The sequence below is a fragment of the Phaenicophaeus curvirostris genome, chromosome 1 (genome assembly GCF_032191515.1).
Source record: "Phaenicophaeus curvirostris isolate KB17595 chromosome 1, BPBGC_Pcur_1.0, whole genome shotgun sequence".
NCBI classification, from domain to species: domain Eukaryota; kingdom Metazoa; phylum Chordata; class Aves; order Cuculiformes; family Cuculidae; genus Phaenicophaeus; species Phaenicophaeus curvirostris.
In genome coordinates, this window is record NC_091392.1 from 33,474,529 (window position 1) to 33,493,853 (window position 19,325).

General features: G+C 41.0%; 1 protein-coding gene across 1 annotated transcript in view; it reads left to right on the plus strand.

Moving 5' to 3' along the window:
- Nucleotides 1–1,241: 1,241 nt before the first annotated feature.
- The window catches only part of SLC16A7 (solute carrier family 16 member 7), an 85,960-nt gene continuing 67,876 nt past the window's right edge, over nucleotides 1,242–19,325 (plus strand). The window contains exon 1 of the mRNA XM_069852220.1: nucleotides 1,242–1,394. The gene's annotated coding sequence lies outside the window, so the exon portion shown is untranslated. The remainder of the gene's footprint in view (nucleotides 1,395–19,325) is intronic.

Here is a 19,325-nt window from a genome sequence, read left to right on the forward strand (position 1 = left end):
CCAGCCTCCTCCCGCTACTTAAAACACTGCACATAATCACAAACTCTACCCATGGCAACAGGCATTACAGCAAAGGTTTCAGTTATGCAATGATATAATTGCATTCTATCTCTTTCCCTGCAGGATTTTAGCCTTAAGAACAGATTTTTTTGGGGGTAATTTAGTGACCACTATGTAAATGATATATACAAAACAGTTCTTGTAAACATTTTATTTTATTTTATTTTATTTTATTTTATTTTATTTTATTTTATTTTATTTTATTTTATTTTATTTTATTTTATTTTATTTTATTTTATTTCTTACAGGCAATAGAAAAAACAGGCGAAGGAAGAGATGACAGGCTGCACAGGGAGGTGGTTGAGTCACCTTCCCTGGAAGTGCTTAAGGGACAGGTGGACGAGGCGCTGAGGGGCATGGTTTAGTGTTTGATAGGAATGGTTGGACTCGATGATCCGGTGGGTCTCTTCCAACCTGGTCGTTCTATGATTTTAATCAACAACTCATTGCTGACTGGCCAAATATCAGTCCCTGCTCCCAAAGACGAGGTTCCCACACACATCAAGATCTCTGTTGATTCATAGAATCATAGAATGACCAGGTTGGAAGAGACCCACTGGATCATCGAGTCCAACCATTCCTATCAAACACTAAACCATGCCCCTCAGCACCTCATCCACCTGTGCCTTAAACACCTCCAGGGAAGGTGACTCAACCACCTCCCTGGGCAGCCTGTTCCAGTGCCCAATGACCCTTTCTGTGAAGAATTTTTTCCTAATGTCCAGTCTAAACCTCCCCTGGACCTTTCGCCTAAGAGCAGCCTTCTCGTCACCTTTCCGCGGGACAAGGAGCGCTCACACCGCGCTGCAGCGTGAAATCTTTGGCATCCTCTCTCCCGCAGCGGGTGGGGCCGGGGGCGGGGGAGCCGCGGGCACGAATTACGCTGCCAGAAGCGAAGAGAAGGGAGGAGAAGCGAAGCGAAGGGCGCAACCCGCGCGGCTCTCGCTTCCCCGGCGAGCGAGCGAGCGCCGCCCGCGCCTCGGGGCCAGGGACGGGGCTTCGGCGGCCCCGGGCGGGCGGCAGGGAGGGCTCCCCCTCTCCCGATCCGCTCTCCCGTCTCGTCGCCGAGCCGGGTTGGGCAGCCCGGGAGGCGTCTCCTCCGCAGCCCCCGCCCCCCGTGCCGAAGCGCCGCGGCCGCTCCCGGGCAGCGCCCCCGGGACGGCGGAGCAGCAGCGGGGGCTCCCTCCCCGCCTCTCCCGCCGCCGCCGCCGCCGCCGAGGACACCTCATGGGAAATAAATAAACTAATTGCCCCCCCCTCCACACTCGCCCCCGCGGCAGGGAGAGGAGCCGGCGGCGGCTGCGGGATTAGAGCCGGCCCGAGCTAGCGATCAGGTAACGTAACCTACCCGCCAGGAGGGAGGAGGAGCAGCGAGGCGGCTCCGCGGGATGGAGAAGGGGCAGCCGGGGCGAACAGTCACACGCACACAGCCCCGCGCCGCCCCCGCGCAGGGATGTTGGGATGGATGGATGGATGTTTGGATGGATGGATGGATGGATGGACGGACGGACAGGCGGGCGGGCGCCGCTCCCCGGCCCCCAGGCAGCTCTCGCTCCCGGGCCCCGCGGGCGGCTCCGCGGGAAGCGTGGGCGGCGGCCGAGAGCGGAGCGCGCTGCCGCTCCAGCCGCCCTCAGGCTCGGGCCTGGAGGAGAGGCGCCGCCGGCCCCCCAAGGCCGGGGTGACCCCGGGGATCGGGGGGTCCGCGGGGCCCCTCTGCTGCCCTGCCCCGGGCTGTGCGATCTCCAAGCGCTGCTGCCTTTACTTAGTGGTTGTGTACAGAGCTCCCGGCGTAACTGGTACCGCAGCGAGGAAACGCGCCTTCATCATTGTTCCCTTTGCTTGACCTCTGCTAGCGGGCGGCGCGCTCGAGGTCCTCGAAGGGAACGATCCCAAGGGTCTCCCCCGCAAGGCGCAGTTATCCCAAGGGAAAAGGACTTCTTCGTGCTCCTGTGCCCTGGGTTTGTGCCTGTCGAGGTGGCCCCTGCAAGACACTGAGGCGATCTTAGAGGTTGCCCCGTTCACGTTGCAGAGACCAGAATGTCCCCTGGTCCTCCTGGTGGGGAGGGCACTTCTCCTTCCTGCTGTGATCAGAGCTCACATGGTTCTCCACTGCTCTTCCAGTCAGTGGGATAGCAAAACAAACAAACAAACAAACGAACAACATTTAGAGATGGCTGGATTTTTTTTTTTTATTTTCATATGCCAGCCTCAGCTTTCAGTAAAGGAGTCTGCTGAAATTATTACCAAAAGCTGTTTTAGGAAAAAGAAACTGAAGGAAGCTGATGCCTCATGGAGTGTCCATTCTTGTTTCATTGGTCCCTCTAATAGTCACTCATGTTTCCATAGTGACATCCATCTGCGACTCTCAAATTTCTTATCAATTAGTAATGAAATAGGTGCTTGCAGCTTCTACTGCAGGAGTGGGGCCATAAACTTAACAGCACACCAACCGAGCCAAAAAAATATTGCCTCAGCTCTGTCTAGATGAATTGTGATATGAAAGTTAGTCTTTAAGACAGGGGGATGTAGACGGTTATTCAAAGGAAGCAGGAAACTGACAGAGTATTCAATAAAAGTGGTAAATTTATCTGGAATAATGTATAACAGAATATATACATTATTCCCAGATAAATTTACCACTTGTATTGAATACTCTGTCAGTTTGAGGGGAGACTTCATTGCTCTCTGTAACTACCTGAAAGGAGGTTGTAGAGAGGAGGATGCTGGCCTCTTCTCCCAAGTGACAGGGGACAGGACAAGAGGGAATGGCCTCAAGCTCCGCCAGGGGAGATTTAGGCTGGACATTAGGAAAAAATTCTTCACAGAAAGGGTCATTGGGCACTGGAACAGGCTGCCCAGGGAGGTGGTTGAGTCACCTTCCCTGGAGGTGTTTAAGGGACGGGTGGACGAGGTGCTAAGGGGCATGGTTTAGTGTTTGATAGGAATGGTTGGACTCGATGATCCGGTGGGTCTCTTCCAACCTGGTTATTCTATGATTCTATAAATGGTTCTCTTGTTAGTTTTAAAGGCAGCACTTTCCTCTCTCCATTGTTGTCTGCTAACTTTGAATATCATACTTGAGAATGAGTGCTGAATATCTGCTCCTTCCACATGATGGAATAAATTTGGAGAAGAAATGATACTCCAGATGTTTCTAGCATTTGCGCCAATTATGGTAGAACTATGATTCCATGTATCTATCAGGGCCCAGCTAGCTTAGCTGGCAACATAGTGTTTGCAGTGTAAGTGGCGTCAGAGCAAAACTGCTCATCATTTTGAATAGGCAACCCATGGCTGGAGGTTATGGATTTGCTTCTGTGGGAGCAGTAACTGATATTGGTTAATGAAATCTGCCTTATTTGATTTCTTTGATGGCAATGTGGAATAGCCTAAATGTCAACTCTGGTCTTCATAGAAGGTCACCATGGATCACAGAAGAATAATTTCACATGTTTTATGGATAGGAAAACTCTTTGGATTTTGCAGCAGTACAGCTAATCTGAATAGGTATTTTACATTTAGAGGAAGAGACTTTGAAATATTACAAAGGAAAATATGAAAGAAACAGTACTTAAACATTGTGGCTCTGCAGCTGCAGTAAAGAGAGGTGGAATTCTGTTGCAACAAATTTAGTGTAAATGAGGGCATGATTAACAGTATATAAAAATAGTCCTCTTCCAGCTCTTTAACCTAATTCCATATCATTCAGCTCACTCAGCTCTTGCTACGGCAAAATCCTCATTCTAGAAGCTGAGTTGTATGGAGGCAGGAGATCTTGTGGGCAGCGTTAAAGGAGATGCTGGTTTTTATGGACTGGCAAATTAAGGGAGAGAAAAGAGTACTGCTTCTTGAATCACAAGCTGATGTTTTGAAAAACATTTTTCTTTCACTACTCTTCTTCTATTAAATAGATAACTGGTACCCTTTTTTTGAATTTTTTCTTCATTTTATAAAAAAATATCCTCTTTGGTATGCCTTATTTCTGAAGTAAATTATCTTCTACTCTTCTTTACAATGAACAGCTGGTTGTGCTTCTAGTAACTCTGGTTATTGTTGCGGCCTTTCCAGTTCATGAAAAGTGACTACAGCTCACCTGCTTTTTTTTCTAATTGCAGCATCACAGGATGCTTGTGAAGAGTTGACTTTTTCTTGAGTAGATGTTTGCTTTAGCAAAGATGGTGTCTGAATATAGTCCTCAAATGATCACAGAATCACTAATTTGGAAAAGACCCCCAGGATTATTGAGTCCAATCATTCCTATCAAACACTAAACTATGCTGCTCAGCACCTCATCCATCCATCTTTTAAACACCTCCAGGGAAGGTGAATCAACCACCTCCCTGGGCAGCCTGTTCCAGTGCCCAATGACCCTTTCCGTGAAAATTTTTTTTCTGACGTCAAGCCTGAACCTCCCCTGGCAGAGCTTGAGGCCATTCCCTCTTGTCCTGTCCCCTGTCACTTGGGAGAAGAGGCCAGCACCCTCCTCTCTACAACCTCCTTTCAGGTAGTTTTAGATAGCAATAAGATCTCCCCTCAGCCTTCTCTTCTCCAGGCTAAACAACCCCGGCTCTTTCAGCCGCTCCTCGTAAGACTTGTTCTCCAGCCCCTTCAGCAGCTTCGTCATCCTTCTCTGGACACGCTCTAGAGCCTCAACATCCTTGTAGCAAGGGGTCCAGACTTGAGGAATAGAGGATGTTGGACAAACTGACTGGGGAACGCTGCTTGGCTTTACAATGTGTCACATATTTCTGATATTTCTTATAGCTCTTGCTCTCTTTGTCAAGCAAACAAAATAATATTAAGCTTTTATTGAAGAGCAAAGGTCTTGCCAACCATGTCATGGTAGCTGACATACTAGAGTCTAAGTTTGTTTTTTTTTTCCTTGCAATCTCAATATTTAATTCATAATAGTTGTGTCTGGGGGATGACTCATCATCACCAGCTCATTCTTTTGTTGATTATATATTTAATTTTATTTTAGATAGTGCCTTTAAGTAGTTCCTTTATTTGCTATCTTCAGGGTCAAGCGACCAGTTATAATACATGGTAATATTTTTTTGCTGGGATATGGTGTTTTCCTGTTTCATGACCCTTGCAGTAATATGTAATCAGAGGTGAACATTAAGCGTACTTGATAATAAAAAAATAAGCATTTCAAAAGGGGTATTAACATAACTAGGGCAATTAAAATGTTCTTAAAAATGAAGGAGCAAAATTAATGGAAAAGAATGGGACTTTAGTATGCTGTATTATTTTCCTTTGTGATTGTGTGACTTAAGATCTTAAGAAATGGAATTAATGTTAATTCACAAAATCAGGAAGCACTAGAGAACAAACTTAAACCTGATTAGTTTTTTTAACTTAGCTGTTAATGCATTTTCTTTTAATTTGTTGTCATGATTATTGAATGTGAAGTATCTATTTTTTCTCAGCTCCACCCAACAAAAAACCAGTGCTCTGAATAACAGTATTAATTGTATAGAATTGGCTAATAACTTCAGACTGCAGGCAATTTATACTTCTAAGTCAGCTATTGACGAACTGCAGAAAGCCGAAACATTTTAGAAGGTGGAATATTTCAGGGTAGGTGGATTTGATATTCTTTTCATATGGTTACCATGAAAGGTAATGACAGCACCTTATTTAAATGGGCAAAGCATGAAACTCCATTGATTTGAGTTGCCCAAATGGGCAGGACTGTATAAACAGTGTTTGCTTTCTTCCAGCCTGAACATTTATATTTCCCAAAGGAACACTTTCCAGTTGTTTTGACAGCAAGCTTGGTAGTTATTTCACTTTTATCTCTCTTTAAGGTTTTCCAACAGAGTACTCATCTGTAGATGATGATCAAGGTACTGTGGAAACATTCAGAAAGCCCATTGCGCAAAAGACAGCTCAGAACACATCTTGTATTTCATGGTTTTTCTTATCTTTATATATTTTTAAAAGCTCTAGTCTTTTAAATAGTTCATCGTCCCACACCTGTTGGCAGGCTCCTGCTGCAGCTTCAGGCAAGACCATTGTGTAATGTCCTTCCATCATAAGTCCTCAGTGACAGAAAACTATTGTCAGCGCTCCCAAGTCTGGCACTTACGGATAGTGCACATGACAAAGAGTTGTAATGGTATTAAAAGTGCATTTGACATCAAAGAACTTCAGCCATTTGCTGTCACTGCAGTGGTAGTAATGACAGTGCAATGATGTATGTTGCCTTTTGCATGTGTTTTGTGCAATAGAAATCAGTTAAAATCAGTCACAAAACAGCACTGCATCATAGAATGACCAGGTTGGAAGAGACCCACCGGATCATCGAGTCCAACCATTCCTATCAAGCACTAAACCATGCCCCTTAGCACCTCGTCCACCTGTGCCTTAAACATCAACCACCTCCCTGGGCAGCCTGTTCCAGTTCCCAATAACCCTTTCTGTGAAAAATTTTTTCCTAATGTCCAGCCTAAATCTCCCCTGGTGGAGCTTGAGGCCATTCCCTCCTGTCCTGTCCCCTGTCACTTGGGAGAAGAGGCCAGCACCCTCCTCTCTCCAACCTCCTTTCAGGTAGTTATAGAGAGCAATGAGGTCTCCCCTCAGCCTCCTCCAGGCTAAACAACCCCAGCTCTCTCAGCTGTTCCTCATAAGGCCTCATAAGGCTCATTGCAAAAGATAGAAATTATTTTATTTCCATATAAATAGATTAATTAAGATTTTAGCATTCATGCCTGTCAGTCATCACTTAGTCTTGCAGTCTATGGTACAAGCAAAAAGGAAATCAAAAAAGGTGATGTGTCAATTTCTCTTTTGTTTAAGTACCAAACTCATACTGTCAATTTCAGACTCGTACTTTTCAGTGCTCTTTAATGATTTCAAGAAATACTGAGAGCAAATGTCTATTTACAGTACTAACAATGTGAAGAAACAAACCAAGAAGAACTTACTATTTCTGTGCTGACAAAAATGGCAAAAGCAGACATGAAAAATGCATATTTGATTTTTTAAACAAAATCAATTCCTACTATAACAAATTTGATTAGTATTACAGGAAAAGAAATACATTCACTTTCAGTGTATGCTTTTAAAATTAATTGTATTAGAATGTTGGGGTTTTTTTATCATCAGAAATGAAGTGCTTTATAGCATTTGCCCAGATAAGTTGTAGATGCCCCCTCCTTGGAGGTATTCAAGACCAGGTTGGATGAAGCTATGAGAAACCTGATCTAGTGGAAGGTATCTGGGCCCACGGCAAGGGGATTGAACTAGATAATCTTTAAGGTCCCTTCCAGCCCAAACCATTCAATGATTATACACTTTTCTTTTTCAGATCTCTGGAATAATGATATAAATATTTGGTGATGAGGTTTAGAATGTATGAAGTGACACAGGACCATGCTCAAACTATCAACTATAACAACTTTGCTGCTGAGAGACATAGCTTCTTTTCTCTGCTGATCTTACTGAGAGATGGAAATAGGAAAACTTAAAATGTAGGACATCTCAACAGTTTGCCATGCTACTGAATTAAAATGCCATAGGAGTTGTGATTACTAAATTGAGCTCCTGTAGTATGCATTCTTAATTTGGCCCTAAGGGCAGGTTCAAAAAATGAAGAGAAAAAAGAAAAATCTAATGATGTAAAATCTATGATGATAAAACCTATGGGAATGTAGGTGTATGAGTTTGTAACAACTGGAATTTTATGTGTTAAATTCCTTGATGATTCTACCTACCTTTGCCGCTGAACAAATATTTTTCTAGAAGTTAACTGCTTTTGCATGGTATGCCTGGGATGGATTTAGGTCTGAAACTGAGTACTGCATCCTGCGTTCTCAGCACGGCCTCCCAATGATGTTAAAAATGGAAATTGGTGAGTTGCAAACTGCAAACTGGAACTGAAATCTGGTTTGAGAGACAGAAAAAATGTGTCCAGGATAGAGGCTCAAGCTGGCTGAGCAAGGGGGTTGCATCTGGGAGCAGGCAGAGAGAACAGAATAGTCTGTGGAGGGAAATTGGTGCTGGAAGCTGAAGAAGGCAATGGGCCTATTATCCTATTACCAAACCCTTTTAAGACGTACATTTTTATAATAATTTATACATAGTGTTAAACTAAAGGCTTCCTTTCTGCCCTGAGCAATTTGTGAGATCTCTGCTCATTGTGTCACACAGAGTTCCTAACTCCCTGTCTTCCATTAGGCAGCCTCTTTCCTTTCTTCTCACCAAAACTACAAAAGGTGAATCCGTGGACTCAGCAGCCCACAATTATAAGCCCAACACCAGACTTCAGGAAGCAGTGAGAAAAGCTTGTGTATTTTGAGACCTCTGGGTTGTATATTTAAGGAAAATAGGTAGAAAAGAATATGCCATAATAGCCTGTATTTACAAAGCATGAAGTATGCATTGTATTTGTGAAGAATAAGAAAAAAGGAGAACCTGTTTCCTTGTTCTTGTGCAGATATAATTATGTTGGTTAGAGGCATAAAGTACTTTTTGTTCTCGTGTTTTTCTGATGTAGTTAGCCAAAAAGAGATGTTTTGATGTAGTTATGTCAGAGATAAGGGTGCTTTATTTCAATTTAGCTTATTTCCTCATTTATATATAACAACACTAGAGCATTATGAGATCCACACATGGCCTGTGTCAGTTAAAGCTGTATTATAATAGTATCTTACAATAGAGGTTTATTAGCAAAGCTAATGAATATAAGGGCCAAACTCACACGAGGCAGAGAAATCCAGGAAGGGCACTTGCAACTGAAATCTAAAAACATCGTGGTGTTTTCTCTCAGTCAAAGAATATGTAAGCATTTCTTGGTTGGCATTTCCTCTGTTCCTGTGGCTCCAGGTCCAAACTTGGTCTCCCTTCTTCTTGTGTAGTTCCACTGGGTTAAAAGGTTTTACTTGTGGTTTACACCCAGTAATGGCTGAAGAGACTCTTTCCACTGTTTCTATAGACTTAGTGTGTCTTTTAGATGACTTGCCTGATTAGTTTAAATGGAAATTATTTCTTATAATGATTATAAGACTGTCCCAGAGGGACCTTGAGAGGCTTGAGAGATGGGCCTTTGCAAACCTTGTGAAGTTCAAGAAGGCCAGGTGCAAGATCCTGCACCTGGATCAGGGCAGTCCCAAGCAGAGATACAGGTTGGGTGGAAAATGGATTGAGAGTAGCCCTGAAGAGAGGGACTTAGAGATACTTGTGGATGAGGAGCTCAACATGAGCCAATAAAGTGCACTTGCAGAAATCCAAACATATCCTGGGATGCATCACAGGAAGTTTGACCAGCAGATCAAGGGAGTTAATTCTCCCTCTATACTCTGTTCTCGTGAGACCTTGCTGGGAGTACTGTGTCCAGTTCTGGGGTCCTCAAGACAGGAAGAACATGTATCTGTAGACTGAGTCCAGGGGAAGGCCACAGAGATATCAGAGGGCTGGAGTACCTTCCATATGAGGACAGGCTGGGAGAGTTGGGCTTAGTTTAGCCTAGAGGAGAGAAGGCTCTGGAAACACTGTACAGCAGCCTTCCATTACTTAAAGGGAGCCTACAGGAAAGATGGGGAGAGACTCTTTTATCAAGGAGTGTAGTAATAGGAAAAGGGGTAATGGTTTTGAGATGAAAGAAACTTAGATTGGACACTAGGAATACTTTTTTTACTGTGAGAGTGGTGAGGCACTGGAACAGGTTGCCCAGTGAAATTGTGGATGCCCCATCTGCAGAGGTGCACAAGGCCAGGGTAAATGAAGCTTTGAGCAATTTGATCTAGTAGAAGGTGTTCCTGCTTGTGGTGGGGGCGGGGCATGGTGTGGTAGAGATAGATGGTCTTTGAGGTCGTTTCCAACCCAAAATATGATTCCATGATTCTCAAAATGATGTCCCTATTTCCAAATGGATACTTTCATGTGTCCATCTTCTCTGTTCTTCTCTTCCTCTCTTTCCTTCTGTGAGACTATTTTCCTTGTCTCCATTTATTAGAATAAAAAAAAAACCGTAAAAGGGCAAGTCACTGTTCTGCTTTGCTCATCCTAGTGGCATACTGGGTCTTCCACACTAAAACTGGAAACTGTCAGACATGCTTACTTGTTGGACAGTTTATATATGGCATAGATGATGCTTCTCTGTAATAACCAGTATTTATTTTTCTTAATGCTATTTTTATCTTTAGAGTTACAAATGTTTACATACTTTACCCTTCTTTTTTTTAATTCTTCCTTTCAAGTGCTACATTTAGAGTAAAGAATAAATGTAGCCTTGGATGAATGACAAATGTAGCAGGTGAAAACAGAATAGAAGAGTCATTAACCCAAGGAAACATTATTTTGAGGAACTTCACAGAGACAAATATATTCAAGGTAGCAGAAGTGGAATAATGTATCATATTTTTAGTCACAGTGGTTTTCAGTTGTGCTCAGTTTTTTTAATTTTGAGAAAGGCATAGAGTCAGTGTTGACCTTTGCTTTTATTATTTCTGTATGCTAATTGTGTGCCGCAGAAAGGTTTTTGTTGTTGATGAATAGTTTTATCATCTAATTATCAAATGGATGTTCACTCTTGGCACTGCTGTTGTGTGTACTAGTATATCCATCAAACAAGATGCTAATAAAGAAATGTATATGAAATATGATATGAGAGAAAAATAGCAAACAATTGAACAATATGATTCTGAAACATTGATATTGCAACCTTGAAAATAAAAGGTGAGTGTTGAGTTCTATAGTCTTTGTTTAGTCTGGTGACTTTCAGAAGTGCTTTGGAAATAATGTAAGACACATTAAAAAACATTATGCTTAGGATTGTAAAATTTAATAAAGACTAGAACCATAATTTAGATTTTTTAGTAATGATGGCCTGTGACCTCAGTGGGAGCCAACACGGACTCTACAGTATGGTTTTGTTCAGATCTTTCAGCAGTGGGTGGGTGAGAAGGGGATTGTTTCTGACTTATGGCTTGTGCAGCACAGGGAAGCCCCATGCCAGCACACAGCCTGCAAGTGCATCCCACTGTGCATGTTTATTAAGTTGATCTGCATATGTACAGGCAACTCCCTCTTATGTGTGCTGTAAAAAAGGAATGCAAATGTGTCGTGTACATGGCTGTGGCCACTAGCACCCACATGCATAAGGGAGTGTTCATCCAGTTGGAGGTTTCCAGCTCAGAAGTATTTTTGTGACTGAAATAATAATAGTGGTTTCCGTTGTTACGCTTAATACTAAAGCTGATTGTTTTATGCAGCCTGGAAAATACAGTCGTATTACATTAGTAATGCAATAGGATACAAAATAAGACAATAGGATTGTCCTTTTCATGATTAAAATAGGTTCTTCTTCTGAATGTGATAGCATAAAAAAGTGTTAAAGGAACAAGATGTTTTTACTTAACTAGATAATCATCTTGCACTTCTGGATATGCCTTATCATTGCTGATCTATACCTAAAATGATGACTGAAATAATATTGTTCTCAATGCGAATGTATTTTAGTCATGTGGCTATGATATCTCTTTTTCTTGTGGCTATTTCCTGAAAAATTAGCAAAGCTATTGTAGTTGCCATGGCCAAGCTTACTTTTAAATTATTACACTTAAATTGCTAGTGTAATGGAATGGGATTCTGACAGAATACTCAATGTTGTGTTTTATTGAAGATCCAGAAGATGTTTTTAACATTAACAAGGTAGTTACAAATGTTTTCTTTCTTTTTTTTCCCCCCATTTACCAGTTTTATCCCTTGTGTATAAATACAACAGAGTTTGTATGCAGCACAACAGTCTCGTGAAACCTAAATTAGCCACATAAATTAGGATCTTGAATTTCAGTTTTACTGGATCCTGTGTAAGTAGGTTGTTATCTCTTAATAACTGAAGCTTAAATCCTACTTTTAAATCAATCCTCTTTTAACTAGCACTTGTACAGGATGAAATCAGAAGTTACAACTGTATGCTGAACAGCCTATTTTATAAGTACTTTGAACAGCAGTTATAGCTGTTTTGTAAGCAGAGAATCTTGCACGCTGGTGTCGTTTCAAGGAAGCATCTACTTGCTTCTCATTATGCCAACTGAATATACATAACTGAGGACATAGTTTTCCAATATATGTATATATAATATGTACATGTATATATAATTGCATGTATATATACAAATACACAAGGTGATACAAAAGTAGGAAGAAAGATGTGGCATGCTGCATACTAGATTAAATGGGGAAATGAAAAAAGCACTGGCAGGAGAAATATGAGTATATTGTTTTGATGTTTCAGAAAGTTCTGGTGTTGTAATGTGTCATTTACTGCCTATATTTATCTGCCATAAATACCATATATACACGTGAATGTATTTTCTATATGATCCTTTTGCCTTCTTTTGAACGATAGAAGAAATAGTGGATACTCATGGGTAAAAAAAAGTGACTCTTTAATAGTAAATTTAGCCCCCTGAAGAATGAAGAACTACTGTAATCTAGGAAGTTTTTACTTATCCAACCAAAGCTGAGCAGGTTCTATTTTCCAGTGCCAAGTGGCTAAGGTTGTTTGCTTTATAGCTATTCTCACTGCTCCAAGGGGGAGTTTGAACTGTTTGGTCAATCCCTGCTGGGCTCATTAACTTTGTGTGTTTGTTTCTGTTGCCCCATTGAGAAGGGAATGGGTTGTATTTGAGTTCCTAAAAGGTTGGAGCTGAATTGTTTAACCAATCCCCACTGAGCACAGAACCTTTTGTATCTGGTTGAACTCGTGCTCCCAGGGTCATTTTCATCTGCTCCTCTGACCTTGCCAGAGAGAATCCCTGTTTATTTCTTCATTTGGTATAACTGTTTATCTGGGCCCTGCTGAGGATAGAAATGGGCGCTTACTTTCTGCTGCAAATGAGAGCTACGAGAGGCTATTTCTTGTCTTAGAGAGAGAAAATCTTATGCAAGAAGTTTTTTTGATTTCTTGTGGTTTTTTTTTTTCTTTTCCTTTAAAGAATTTGGAATTTCTTATCTGGGAGGGTGTTGCAGCAGTTCTTCAAGCAGAAGTAGAAAGGCTGGTGACAGCAGCGAGATGATGGGAAGTCTTGAAGGTAGAGAAAGAAGGAAAGGTACATGATATAAACTGTCAGGCTGCTGGGCTTTAATTCTCAGGCAGTCCAGCAGTGCATCAACTAATTTTCTGCCCTGCTTTTGAGGAAAGCCGTAGTTGCATGAGCTACCTAAAAAAACCCTCTGTGCCTCGGAGTGGAATGAGTGCTCAGTACTATTGGAGCATTGGTTTTAATTTCAGTCCTAAAACGCAGCAGCATAAGGATTAGATCAGATTGAGGAGTTCTGTTGTGGACCATGGGCTGACTTTTGAGAGTTGGTTTGTTACTGATAGGGTTACTGCCTTTGAAAAAACCCACACATGCACAAAACAGCTGCTCTAGAGCTACAGCCAAGCTGTACATTGATCTGAATGTTTTACTTGTGGTAGCTGGAGGTGTTGCATTTATCTCAAATAGGCATACTCAGGGTGGTTTGAAAGAAGCCTATCAGTCCAGAAAGCAAAAAAGTGAGTTGTAAGGGAAAGGTGCTCCTGTTTTGGTATTCGGGCCAGCTGGGAGTTGCATAAAATTTATATGTCTCTTGAGGAGCCTTAGTTGGCTGGACCTGCATGGATTTCTGCCCGTAAAAAGAAGCCTGCTTTATCCTGGTGGGAACTGGAGCAAAGAGTTGATCTCTTCAGGGTGAAGCTTCTGCCAGCACAGCTGCCCCTCTAGGCAAAGTAGAAAGATGTTGCACTGCACCCTTTAATACCTATGGGCTATATATCCTTGTCTTAAAAAATTACTTCAGCAATTGCTGAATATTTTTATCACTATGCTTATAAGTTAAAGTAATATATACCTGAGTACAACTGCCATATTCCCACTATAATGGATACCTACATTTGTTGCTTGTTTGCTTTAAATACCTCCCTTAATAATTTGGCTGAAAAGCTGAGTGTACTCCCAACAAATATAAGACATAATTAACAATTTATTTATCTGCATGTAAATCATAAACTTTCAGGCTGGAGACCATCTTGCATTTTCTTACAAGCTGGAAACAAATATTTTTTTTCTCAACATAATAATTACACAACTACAAAGATTTGCTAAGTTGCAGGCTTCCACAAGGCCTCTTCTCCCAAGTGACAGGGGACAGGACAAGAGGGAATGGCCTCAAGCTCCGCCAGGGAAGATTTAGGCTGGACATTAGGAAAAAATTTTTCACAGAAAGGGTCATTGGGCACTGGAACGGGCTACACAGGTAGGTGGTTGAGTCACCTTCCCTGGAGGTGTTTAAGGCACGGGTGGACGAGGTGCTAAGGGGCATGGTTTAGTGTTTGATAGGAATGGTTGGACTTGATGATCCGGTGGGTCTCTTCCAACCTGGTTATTCTATGATTCTATGATTCTATGAAGATGGATACCATTAAAAATTAAGATGCCAGTAAAGGAAGTAGTACCACTCCATTCAAGCTCATTTTCCTTCTCCTTGCCATGTCCTCACTGCATCTTCTCCCCTCTGAAGAATACCCTTTATTTTCAAATATCCTTTCTTTTCAAACTCACTGAGTCTCATGTACACACTCAATTCCACTGAATTAGACACACATACGTTCTCTGATTTGACTAGAAAAAAAGATATTTTTTCTACTTTAAAAAATACACTTATCCACAAATAATTTATGAAAGACAAAGGTAGTTAATTGGTATAAGAATCTATAATATATGTGTAAAACAGAAAAATTGCAAACATCTTAGTGGTTTGAACATATGAGGGACTGGTTTTCATGAGGGACTGCACTGTTTTAAAAATGTAACAATGTTAGTGGCCAAGTTTTTATTTCCTTATTTAAGGCATTAGGTGATATTCAAATAATCATGGCTTAACTCAGTCCTGATAAATTTGCTTTGTTCATATAGATACATTTAAATACTAGGTAGTGAGGATGACTGAAGAGAAATCAAGGGACCAGGGAAACATAAAGTATCAGTCTTGTGGTTAACAAGCCTTCAGTCAGCAGAGTAGATTTCCCTTACCTTGGACTTTGTATGCTGGTAAGCCTTTGAGTTACTAGAGCTGTTGGAGCAAGGACAGTGAGACTGGCAGCCTTTGAGATTGGAGAATTAGAGAGGAATGGTGGAGGGAGAGTAGTGAGAGTTTTTGCCATATTGGATTCAGAAAATCTCTTGTGTTTCTCATTACCCGGATACAGAAACTCTGTCTGGTCCTGCTGTTGTCCCTTCATGGTTCTTTGTGGTCTTCTGCATTCATTCCATGCTATCCTTTGATGCTAACCACTGCCAAAGTGTGGTTACAGGAGAACCAGGCAAGAACCAGCCCAAAAGGCTGCATATTCACACAATGCCGGGTAATGTGCTGTGTGACATACCTTTCAGATTTGCAATTTTGCATGCCTAACACTGAAAATGGTGCACGGTCACACTTTATGGCTTATCTTATCACTCAAGGACTTATGTATCTGCAGTTATCTAAGCCAACAAAACTTCTGGCCTGAATGATACTGCTTTTTTAAATAATTCACAGAAAGTAGTTTTAAATTAGTATTTTATTTTTTTTTCCCTGCAGATGCATCTACTATTGAATTCTTGAGCTTATTATTTGGTAGAACCTCTAGGAAACAGTTACTGTGTTTGTGGTCAGTTGTAAGCAGTCCCTGATGCATAATCAGTATCTGTGACATCAGAGACTGCCTTACCTATTTAGTTACCTTGAGTAAAATGTATTCTGCTGTCTCTACTCCAACGTTCACATGAAATCGATCTTTGTACCAGACATTTTTATAGAATTTTAAAATGCCACATATTCAGCTATCATGAAATGCAGGCTAGTGAAATTCTGGAAAAATACAATACAAAGTATTTATAAATTATAAAAAAATAATGTCTTTTTAGCAATTTAAGCAGTGCAGTCACAAATTGTCTCTAAAAATGCTGCCTCTCCAATTCTGCAGTTTTAGGTAACTGTCCAGTCTTTACATTAGGTAAGCTGTCCTCTATGTTGTTTTTAAGGCACTGAACATTGTTTCAGGTTTTAAATAGATGGTTGATGTAATAACTTACTTGAATAAATTGTGAATTAAAATTGCATGTATGAGATTTGTCACTGCTTTTTTTTTTTAAGAGGATGGTTACAGATTTGCTTTTGCTATATAAGACTTGATTTGAAGATTTACTTTCAAAAAGGATAGTATTAGTTGTTCATGGTATGTACATAAAACATGAGATACTTTACCTGCACTTTACATAAATTATCTTCTATGCAGCCATGATAGATACAAAATTGTTCGTAACACAACATTTCTGAGTTGCACATTTTACAAATACAGCAACAAAATATGCATATTGCAGCACATGCTTTTCAGAGACTCATTACTTAGCCAAACTGAATATATTTTTTCAGCAGTACATAAAGGATCACAAAATTTCAGATTTTAACATCACACTATACTGTGAAGCTGTGGATCTATTTCAAAGAAGACAGAAGGAACATTTTTAGAATCTAGAACATGTATTTTTCACTTTCTTATTTCATCAGAGTTAAATAAACAAACAAGAAAACCCTCTTCCTAACTACTCCAAAACATTGGATTACGAAAAGGAACTGGTTCATTATTTCCAGTTCCCTGGAATACTAAGAAACTGTATTATGAGCATATAGGGCTGGGTTCATCCAAATGCAGAGTTCATTAGCATAGGTATCTAATTCAGCTAGTTAATCTAATCCAGACTCACCTTATGTAATGGAGAGATATAGGCATTTGTGGGCCATGTATAATTCTTTATAGCTTAGCTGCCTAAAATAGGTCAGTGAGTTATGCCCCAGAAGTTAATTTCTGCTCACTGACTATAAATCAATCTGAAATCTAGGTATCTGGATCACACGTAGATGTCAGCACTGCCTAAAGGTGGCTGTGATTAACCCCTCCTTTAAAACAGAGTGTCACAAATTGTGTGTAAGCCAAAGAAAAAAAAGCAGAACTGAAGTTCAGATTGACATCCAGACTAAGTGGTTATGGTGAACTTACTTCAATTTAAGCTCGTGATCCTGAAAGAAAATGTCAGCCTTTTCCTGGTGTCTGGCTCTTTTTCAGGGAGGAACAGTTAAATTTAATAAGTATGCACCCATGTGTGAGTGGGCAGCAAGGAGCAGTAAAGCAACTACATCTAGGCATCTAGCTCAGAGGAGCTCTCGAGTAGCTGCATTTGTATTATATTAAAAAACCCGCTGCCATTATTATTCACAAAATGCACCACCAGATTAATCCCATATGGTAAGTAAAGTAATAGCCCTCTTGGTATCTGTAAGATTTTATAGACATTGGTCCAATACAGTATTATCTTTTTATTTTGCCAAGTTCAGGCTAACAGTGAACTGCAGGCCAGCTGCCTGCCACTGGCGTGCCCTGCGCCAATTAGCTCTGTCACTCAGAAGCACACTTCAGCATCAGCTCTGACCTTCAATCTCATGCTCGGTTTCCTGAATTTAGAAGATCAGCTTCAGTGTAGGCACAGATTTAAGCCCTTCTGTTTGCTCTCTGAAGTGGATGAGTGAAAGGCATCTATGGTCCACCACTGTGATGCCAAGATGATGTGGTGCTGCACTCGCTGTCAGCATCACTAGAGGAGAGCTGTGGGCTCGCCTTCTAGGGATATCACAGTGGTACCTGCTGTTAATCCCTCTTTTTGTGGCTGCTTTTCATGGATGCAGAAATCTTGAGGCCAGGGGCGGTTTTCTCTTCCCCTGCCCCAGGATGGGATGGGAATCCTGTGGAAGGAAGGGCCTGTCACTGAGGGGCACGGCATGGGGGAGAAAGTGACTTTGCTGACACAAGTGAGAAGCTGTACCTGGGACTAAACATAAGTTGTCAAAATCTAACAGAGGATGTCCACCATGACAATGCTTTGTTTCCTATTTCTCTCCAGTAATAGGAAACATGGTATTGTTGTCACTGCAGGGTCTCAGTCAGAGTTCAGCAACACATGTTTACTTCCTTTTTTGTCCTCTTCTTGTGTGCTTGTGTCAGCAAACACATTCCCTTCCTGCTGTTGTCCTCAGAGCTGAAACCAGCCCCCCTTGCGAGTCGTCCTCCTGCAGCTTGGCATTAGGGGCATACCTATCACTGCCACGTATTGTCTCCAGTATTTCCCATCCTTCCTAAAGGAACCATTTCAGATCCAGATTAAAGTTTTAGACACTACAGAGATCAATTAAATGATAATGTTTTCTCATGATTAGGCTGGTCTTTTCCTTTAACAAGCTCTTATATTGGGTGTGCCTCCAGTAGTGCTAGAACTTGTCTCACTTTTCATGAAAAATTGCCACAGGTCTCAGAAATGCAGATCATCATTAGCATAATTATTTTCAGGTAAATTAATAAATTCATTGAGAGAATTGCTTCTTTCTCTGCATATTCAAAGTGATGGGCAGTAAAAGTAACAGCAGTTTTCTCGTAAAAGTTGTTCCTAAGACTGCTAAAATTCCTAAGTAAAATACATCTAAGAGTTTTGAGTCTTTTTATATCAGTTGCACAGTGAATATCTAGGACAAGAAGAAGTTCCAGTTTTTTTTAAGCTGATTTGTCAGAATGTTTTTCCACTTCATATGGCCACGCAGTTTCATCCTTTCCAGCATTTATTGGGTCAAGTCAAGTAGGGTGCGTGAGACTGGTGAAAAATAGCAGTTGTAATGGCACATACAGCTTTTTGTTTGTTTCTCCAACAAAATAATTAACTTTTTGCAGCTAAAATGGAAGTGAACATGTAAAAGCATTTTGCCCAGAATTCTTGAGTGAAGTTATAATCTGGTTTAAGATACAACTTGCCTTCTATGTATGCCTTTATTTCATTATCATTACTGCAGATTATTCCATTTCTTTCCTACACAAAAACAGTGAGTTTTTGTAAAATTTAAGAAACAATGGAAAATAAGTTTTGGAGCTCTGAAGCAAATTCTGCATCATCTCCAGTGAAATTGAGCCTTTTAAATAATGTAGTGGCTAGCATTGCTTATTAACACAAGGAATTTTCTAATTGCTCTATAAAGCCTAGTGTGGTATTTTACTATGCCTATAAATGGAGCAGTCTAAAAAAGTCTAAGTGAATTGCATATTTACTGTTAATTGCTGGACAATTTTGTACAAATGAGAAAAAAAAAGTCAGGCTTTTGCAATGTGTAATCTGCCTCGAGTGCCTAAAATTTGGTTTTAAGCTTCTGCTGATAATCTTTAGAGCATTTTAATTACATATTTAGTTTGT